The sequence below is a fragment of the Aquarana catesbeiana genome, linkage group LG08, assembly GCF_042186555.1.
Source record: "Aquarana catesbeiana isolate 2022-GZ linkage group LG08, ASM4218655v1, whole genome shotgun sequence".
Lineage (NCBI taxonomy): Eukaryota > Metazoa > Chordata > Amphibia > Anura > Ranidae > Aquarana > Aquarana catesbeiana.
In genome coordinates this window covers 123,135,441-123,145,053 of record NC_133331.1, presented here as the reverse complement: position 1 = coordinate 123,145,053, position 9,613 = coordinate 123,135,441, and positions in this window count along the sequence as shown.

Genomic DNA, 9,613 nt, shown 5'->3' with positions numbered 1-9,613 from the left:
CTTTTGACCTGTGAGATGTTTGGGTGAACGTTGGAGATCCAATTTTTCAGGATGGATCTTCTGGCGAGTAGGAGGCATATCAGAGTCCAGTCTTTGCCGGGGGGGTAGAGTTGAGTGACCAGGGTAGTAATTGGGGGTTCCAGTGGCCAAAGATGAGAAGTAGAGGACATGGACACTGACATGGACACTGACTTTTTAGAAGAACAACTGTTGTCTCCCTACAAGGTTTATGATATTGAATACTGTAAACAGTTACCGTGGGTCTATGTAGATGGCTGTGCCTATCATCACAAGGACAAAGACCAGCTCCAACTAGTGGCTGGCATCGGGCTTGGGCCAAGAAGCAGCCAAGTTGTTGAACTCACTGCAATCCTGAAAGTCTTTGAGATGGCCATAGATTACCGCCTTAAAGAATTCGCCATCATCACTGATTCAAATTATGTCAGGAACAGTTTTATCTCCCCTGATGGAAACGAAAAACAACATGGTAAAAAGTAACCATAAACCTGTCAAACATGGTAAGTTGTTTTGTCAAATTGACCACTTGGTAAGGGAACACCAGATCACTCTATATTTTAAGAAAACCAAGGGCCACTCCAAAGTCATTGGTGAAGAGAAGGAAGGGAATGATCAGGCCAATACCCTAGCCAAAGAGGGGGCCCTAACAGGTGAGTTGCTAGATATAGATCATCTCTTAGGGTCAGTACAGTCAGAAGCTGTCACTAGGCAACAAGCTAGGATGACTGATAATTCAAATGTATTGCAATGGTGTCATGAAAACCCCAGTGAAGATTTAATCACAGCCCAAAAAGAAGACTCAATAATTGGCTTGTTTTATAACCATTTGGAACATCTGAGCCAGAATCCCCTTAGTCAACAAAATTATCCTGGCAAGGAAGACCTATGTATTTTAATGAAATCCAAATCCGAGTTCACGCTGCATCAGGGATTGTTGATCCGCACCTCCAAGGGGGGTATCCAACAATGGGTAGTCCCCCTTATTCCCCCTTAAATTCAGAGGTTTAATGCTACATGCCCATGAGACCCCCATGTCTGGGTACTGTTGAGAACAAATCACCTATGGGATCCTCCGGGATTACACCTACTGGCCTCATATGCTGTGTGATGTGAAGGCATACTGTCAAGGATGCTTAATATGTCCTCAATTTCAACTGGCTTCGCCCACCCATAGGCACCCCTTCAGAAAAGGGAGATGCATGCATGCCTTGGTCAGACCTTCAAATGGATTTCATTGGGCCTGTAACAAAATCTTCACATAGGAATTGATATATGTCAAACGTAACATGTTTATTTACCAAATATGTTTAATGCACCAAATAACAGCTCCAACACGCCCTTTTGATGAATCACATATTTTCACGCTTCGGCCTGTCAATCAGATCATTGTAAACATACTTAAGTAATTTGTAACTAAACAGGCAAGGACTGGGATGTAAAGCTTCCTTTAGTCCTGATGGCATTAAGGGCAACCCTGACTACAGTCACAAAAATGTCACCCTTCGAACTTATGACCGGAAGACGAATGGTTCTGCCCCAACACCTCACCACTGTGGGTACTGCACCACTAATCATAACTTGATCAATGCCACCACAACTCACCAACATATTGAATAGTTACATAAGCATTTACAATATGCATTCTCATTTGCCCAAAGGAATATTGAAAGAGCTAAAACATATTATGACCTTAAAACCACAAAGAAGGAGTATGAAATTGGGGACAAGGTATATCTCTGCAATTTCACAAGAAACCAGGTAAAGGAATGGAAATTCCTGCCATCCTGGAGAGGTTCATTCAACATTATGGACAAGATCTCCCCCATGGCATATAAACTGCTTATTCCACGGAATGGTGAAATCAGCAAGAGATAGGTGCACATCAATCAATTACGTGCTTGCCACCCCAAGTCCCAATTACAGTTGCTGGAGGAATAACCCTTGGCAACATATATTTTCAAAGTCAATTAAAAGGGTTAACTCACCTGAACATACATTTTTTTTTATATATATATCTATGTAAAACTCAAACTATTTTCCCTTAACAGTGTATGCATAAAAGCAAAATGATTTTCCCTGCCGTCATCAAAACTTACGATCAGAGGTAATAGTGACCGGATGATCAAAGAAAGGCCCATCGATTTCTCAGGGTTCTGAAACAGAGACCAGATACCGAGACTGCCCCAGGAAACCACCGTTTGGAAAGTTCTTGGTAGTCTACTATGGATGTCCATGCCAGGTTGGGCCAGCCTTATCACTCGACCGAGACCTTCCTCGGGGATACTGATCCAGGAAGCCCCCGGACTCATCTTGACAGTCCTGAGGCTCATCAGCGGAGGGAACCAGCAACCTTAATCTTCAATACACTACACACCAAGTTACCACCCATCAGGAAAGACTACAACAATCATCTGACTCTTGCCATGTTATGGAAAGAATTCCATGCACGTTTTCTTGACATATCTGGAATTCAAAGGGGGATCTTGTCATGGCGGAGAAACATCAAAATATCATATTTTTTTATTTAGACTTTAAACTGAGTCAGCGCTCCAAGAGAGCACTTCCCCTCCCAATAGAAATAGTTGATTAAGTTATACGACCCATAAGGCTAAAAGGCTAAAATCAAGAAACGGAATCCTGTATTGAAGCTGAGTAAACATGAGCACTAATGTCATCTCACACAAAACCAGCTGACAAGAGACAAAAATTGTTTTTCCAAATCCAAGTTACAAAGCTTTCAATTAAAGAAAAGAAGTGGATAAATAAACCCATTGTTTCAAAGGGTGAAATTATCTTTTTAGTCAACTCCAATGTTGACTCAAGCTGTCTCACAGACAATGACTGAGATGCAAGGTTTATATGACACCAAAACGTCAATAGTCCCAAATGTATGAACAGGCTGTAATGTTATTGACCAAAAGTGTCTGTAAGGAGAGATTGTTTGTACAGCTAAACCTTTCTGCAGACCCTCAGTAAAGCCGGTCAAAGTCTATTTCCAAAACTCAAGGAAGACTTTCAATCCCTGTATGATTTTTTTAAATATATATATATATATATATGATCATAAGTGATCTAAATGTTATATAGCAAACGTTGTAAGAAAACACTGAAAACCTGTATATGTGTGGCATTATAAATATATGTGATACTAAAAATAGGGATATAATATTTTAATATAGAATGAATAAAGAACTGTGTTTTAGATACCATCATTGTTTTAAAGACATAGAAACCGTAACCACATCTGTATGAAAATACCCATATTACATGGGTTGTCCTAAGACATAAGTGTTCACAGGATACGCAGGAGTCATGCATTTGTCCATATAAATATCCATTGTGTGTGATATTATATAATCAAATTTATACTAAATGTATTATATTTTGTACCAATTGCTGGGGGTCCCTAAACAATATATACATATATTCATAGCCCCAATATATAGATAAATACCCATTATAAAAGAAAACATATTTTTTCTTTTAACAAATAAGTTTAGAACACATTTTCTGTCCTCAGACACACCTAGTGGCTGAAGATGATATTACCTAAGCTTACCTGTTAAATCATTATAATTCCCCAACCAATGGAGAATGAGCCAAACCTTCTGGGCTGAGCCTATGATAATTTTATGAGCTTATTGTCCCAGATGGTATAAAGGTTGTGAAGGCCATAGAGAAGGGATCACAGACCCACTCACCAGATACACCCCTAGACGATCAAGAAGTCTGCTGATATTTGACCACCTTGTGACTGGGACCACTCGATGTACTTAGATATTGGCAGACATCTTCCCCTTTTAAGCTGTTGGTAAGATACAGATCATACAAATCATATTTATCTTTTCTCTCAAAATTGTAGGGATTATATTTTATAGTTTATGTATTGACATTAATTGATTGTCTAGGCCGTGTATTATTGTAGCTATGTTTAGGGGAAGTCAGACAAACTTGTTTACATCCATTTAAATTTCTGTGGTCCCAGGGAGAGTATCATTGTCCCATTTAATATTAGTGGCTCTGTTGTTTTAATATTTATTTCAAATTGGCAATATTTTTCTGTTGACTCCGTGAGCCATCTTTGGATTCCTTCTGGCCGGAGAAATTCAGAGGACTGTTTCCCCGAGCGACAAGGAATAGTGTGTTCTTGAATATAAAGCGCGATTACCACACATATTTTTCCAACAGACCAATTCGGGCTCCCCTGAGTAAATTGTAATATTTAGATATATCGTTTCATTGCCGTGTTGATGTTTTAATAATGTGTGTGTGAAATATCAATCACCAGAAATTCCAGTTCTGTATAACATTGTATAACTATACTCGTTAATTAATAAAGTCAAATTATTTACTTATTAATTTTGTTGGGAGATATTTATATAGTGGTAAGAAAACCCCATAAATTAACAAACACAGGAAAGAATTGTGGTACGTACTGCTTTACCGTAAGGTTGGAGGCACTGAAAAACAAAACACTGAGATCTTAATTAAGATTCTGTACCACACTCACAACATAATACATAAATTGGCAAAGATGGGATATTAGACAGTTGTGATTTTTTTTTTAAACTTTACTTGTACCTTAATATCATCTTCTAAAAAAATAAACACACTGTGTGTATGTGTGTGTGTATATATATATATATATATATATATATATATATATATATATATATATATATATATATATTTATATGGTCCACCCTTTGCAGCTATAACAGCTTCAATTCTTCTGGGAAGGCTGTCCACAATGTTTAGGATTGTGGCTATAGGAATGTTTGACCGATCTTCCAGAAGCACATTTTTGAGGTCAGGCAATGATGTTGGACGAGAAGGCCTGGCTCGCAGCCTCTGCAATAATTCATCCCAAAGGTGTTCTATTGGGTTGAGATCAGGACTCTTTGCAGGCCAGTGAAGTTCCTCCACCCCAAACTTGCTCATCCATGTCTTTATAGACCTTGCTTTGTGCACTGGTTTGCAGTCATGTTGGAACAGGAAGGGGCCATCCCCAAACTTTTCCCACAAAGTTGGGAGCATGAAATTGTCCCAAATGTCTTGGTATGCTGATGCTTTAGGAGTTTCCTTCACTAGAACTTAGGGGCCAAGCCCAGCCCCTGAAAAACAACCACACACCATTATCCCCCCTTCACCAAACGATTTGGTCCAGTGCAGAAAGCAAGATCCATAAAGACATGGATGAGTGAGTTTGGGGTGGAGGAACTTGACTGGCCAGCACAGAGTACAGACTTAAACCCAACAGAACACCTTTGGGATGAATTAGAGTGGAGATTGGGAGCCAGGCCTTCTCGTCCAACATCAGTGCCTGACCTCACAAATGCACTTCTGTAAGAATGGTCAGACATTCCCCTAGACACACTCCTAAACCTTGTGAACAGCCTTCCTAGAAGAGTTGAACCTGTTATAGGTGCAAAGGGTGGGCCAAATCAATATTGAACCCTACGGACTAAGACTCGGATGCCATTAAAGTTCATGTGCTTGTAAAGGCAGGTGTCGCAATACTTTTGACAATATAGTGTATATACTGCACATACATGATTTTTTATGGATTCAAATGATTTAGTCCTACTCACGTACCACAATGCTCAACAGTGGAATCACTTTTATTGGTTGTGATTAATTATATTGCAGCATAAATTATCTAAATATGGCACTCTTCAGCAGAATATCATACAAGCTAAAAAAATCATGTATTCACAAACATTGCCTTTTATGAAACAGCACATGTAGTACAATCATCTTATGTTAAAGTGAAACTCCAGGCAAGGCAAATAATAGGTAGTGCATGGGACTGTACACAAATCAGTCCTTCGTTTACTTATATAATGCTTTTTGTACAGTCACCACCAGAGGTATACCCATTGCACTTTGTAATGTTCCAGGCCTAGGCAGGCATGCCCCCTTTACCTCTCTGCCACATAAGTCTTTGTGAGAATGTGCACTGCAGTGCCAGGGTTGTAAGGAGAATTTTCACCTTTAGGAGCATGTTACATGTCACACCCAAATTTAGGGTGTAATATGTAACATGCTCCTATATATACCCCTCCTGCTACCAGAGCCCCCCTCCTTGTGACAGCAGGCAGGAGTTCCTTTCCCTAAACTTGCTGTCACATTTTGAAAATTTGAAATGTAGTTTCAATGGACTACAAGCATGCCAATTATTACTCTCATAGTCTATTCACACTGCCTAGGCTCCTGTAAAAAAAAAAAATAAAACACATGTTTTTTTCCTGTAAAAATATGTGCTTTTTTTTCCACAAAGGTGAACTTATTAAAGCGGAGTTCCAACCCAAAAGTGGAACTTCCGTTCATTTGTCTCCTCTCCCCCTCCGGTGACACAATTGGCACCTTTCGGGGGGGACAGGTATCCTGTTCCCACTTCCGGGAGTCCGGGCAGCGGCCCGTGACATCACCGCGGGGCTCCCTCCTCCTCTCCCCGTCGCCGGGCCAGTAGGAGAGAGGAGCGGGGCCTTGCGCATGTGCAGTAGGGTTCCCGGTGTGAAGCCGTAAGGCTACACTGCCGGGTACCCTTACCCATAATGGTGGTGGCAGCACCTGACAGCTGATGGAAACATCAGCTGTGGTGCCGACATCACTGGACTCCAGGACAGGTAAGTGTCATATTGTTAAAAGCCAGCAGCTGCGGTATGTGTAGCTGCTGGCTTTTATTTTTTTATTTTTTGGGTGGAACACCGCTTTAAGTTGGCCATAGATGAGTTTAAAAAAAAGAACAGATTCCTCCAAGTAAGACAGATGGAGGAATTCTCCTCGATGGGACATTGTGTTCTGACAACAAGACCCAGCGTTGTCAGAACACACTGATCAGCAGCCGCTGATTTTCCAATTTGGTCTTTTGATATAAGTCGATCTAACAATCCACTTCTGTTGAACAGGATAAGCCACACACTGATCAAAATTCAGCTGATCTCTGCTGAATCCTCAGAATTTTGATTTGTCTATGGTTGGCTTTAGAAAAAAAGAGTCTTTTAAAGTATTTCCAAGAAACAATTACCATATTTATTGGCATATAACACACACTTTTTCCCCTTAAAATCAGGTAAAATCGTGTGTGCATGTTATACGCCGAATGGCTGCCTCGGAGGGGAAGGAGGGAACGGGCGTTGCCGAAATAGACAGAGCCGAATCTTCTGTGTACATGGCTCTGCTCGCAGTCACGCCCAGTCCCGCCTCCTAGCATTGACATCCTGCCATTGGACCGGTGTTCTGTCCATCATAAGAGCCGGGCCAATGGGCGAGACTGGGTGGGATTGCGAGCCCAGTCGAGTACACAGGAGATCTGACTCTATTTCAGCAATAACAAGGCTGCAGATGCGCACTGATCATGCTGCAATTATGGGCAAGGCTGCAGATGGGCACCGATCAGGCTGCAATGATGGGCAAGGCTGCAATGATGGGCACTAATCAGGCTGCAATGATGGGCAATGGCAAGGCTGCAGATGGGCACTGATAAGGCTGCTTTGATGGGCACTGACCATTATTTTGCTTCAAAGTAGTTTATTTTTTTAAAAAAACTTTTTTTTCCTGAAACTTCCCTCTTAAATTGAAGGTGCGTGTCATACGCATGTGCATGTTATATGCTGATAAATACGGTAATCACTAACCATAATATGTGGAGGAAAATAACTATATATGGCTACAAAGCTGTGAGATTTCAATTGGGCTTTAAATTGGGCTTTAAATTGGACAATCTTCTAATTGCATGCACTGTTATTTGTGACTTACCATGGCAGTCATTACTTATATACAGTGAATTTACATTATATATTACATTTAAAATTAATATTTATCCATACTTGTCTCACAATATGTTCAAATAAAAATATTTTTCATTAGTAATGTGTAGATTTTTCACCTCCACAATGATCTGAAATATAAGCATTATTTTTATTTTTTACTTTAGAACATCATATAACCTTGACTTTGATTATGATGATATGATACAAGCTGTGAATAAACATATTGAATTCCTGTATATATTCATTACACATGTACTGTTTATTTTAGTTTTTGAAGTGCAACACAGGAAGTGTACTTGGTAAGAATTGTTCTTTTATTTTGTTTGTAAAATACATAATGGGGGTCATTTACTATAGCGCTGCAGCGCTAATTTGTGCTAATCAGCACTAAAACGGTATTCACTATAGTGCTGGTAAAAAAAAAACTCCCAAAATCGAATTTACTATAGTTCCCTGAAAACAAATAGCGCCCAAACCTGCTAAAACTTAGTGCACGTGAAAATAATGTTTAGAGCATGATATAATTGCCTAAATGGTACTAAAATATGCAGTATATTATTTAAAGATAATCTGCTGTTAAACTGTGCAAAAAGTGACATCTACACTGAAATATCTTTAAAAGTCTGAGAAGAGATAAATTCCCCGTTTTTGTACAACTAGGTGCCAACACAACTGAGCATGCTCAGACCTGCAAATCGCTTTCATTTTAGCTCCAATGTCTTTTTTTATAGGGCGCTATAGTAAATACCAGAATGAGCTCTGTGTTAAAGAGCATTTTTTGGGAGTGAAAATCAGTGCTCTTATAGTCCAATGCAAGTTTTAGCCATTGATTCTAATGGTACAATTGTAACTTCCCCAAATAAATCCTTTTAATGTTCAGATGACATGTATCTTTCTATGAAATAAATTTTCCTTTGCAACATTGTTGCTTCTACTTCACCTATTTTGTTTTTAAAATGCTAGAATGTGAAATGTTTTTGTTTTGCCCAAATTTTTTCTCTGTCACTTTCACTTGTTACTCTCCATCTCACAACAATCTTTACCCAAAATCACACAGGTTTCTTTACAAAGCACAAACAATACCATTGCTGGTGCAAATTTAAAATGAGTCACAATTTTTTGTGCTTTTTATTATTTCCAAATAATCATAATTTGAGCCCAAAAAATGTGGTATGTGTACCAACATCAGAAATCAAAATGTAATTCCCAAAAATTTGAGGGTAACATCACTATTCTACACTGGCCCACAAAGAACCACCAAATATCACAGAATAAATCAAGAAGAATAACGCCGCATACACCAGACCGGTCTTTCCGACAGAAAAGGTCCGACAGAATCATTCCGTCGGACATTCCGATCGTGTGTGGGCTTCATCTGACTTTTTCTTTCTAAAATTCTGATGGACCTAGAAATTGAACATGTTTCAAATCTTTCCGACGGACTCAATTCCTATTGGGAAAACCGTTCGTCTGTATGCTAGTCCGACGGACCAAAAAGGACGCAAGGGCAGCTATTGGCTACTGGCTATTGAACTTCCTTTTTCAAGTCCCGTCGTACATCATCACATTCTAAACGAATGGACTTTGGTGTGATCGTGTGTGGGCAAGTCCGTTTCAGCAGAACTCCGTCGGAAAGACCGATCGTGTGTACGCGGCATTACTCTTGAGTAATGTACAGTAATTCCATCACCTGTATGTCCAAAGAAATGCACTATTTATGTGTATTTATGTGTAGGAGGTTTTCACATGTGACAGCTCTGTGGCTTAGAGGTTAGAACTTCTGCTTAGCATCCCTGAGCATCTAGGTTCAAATCCCAAAC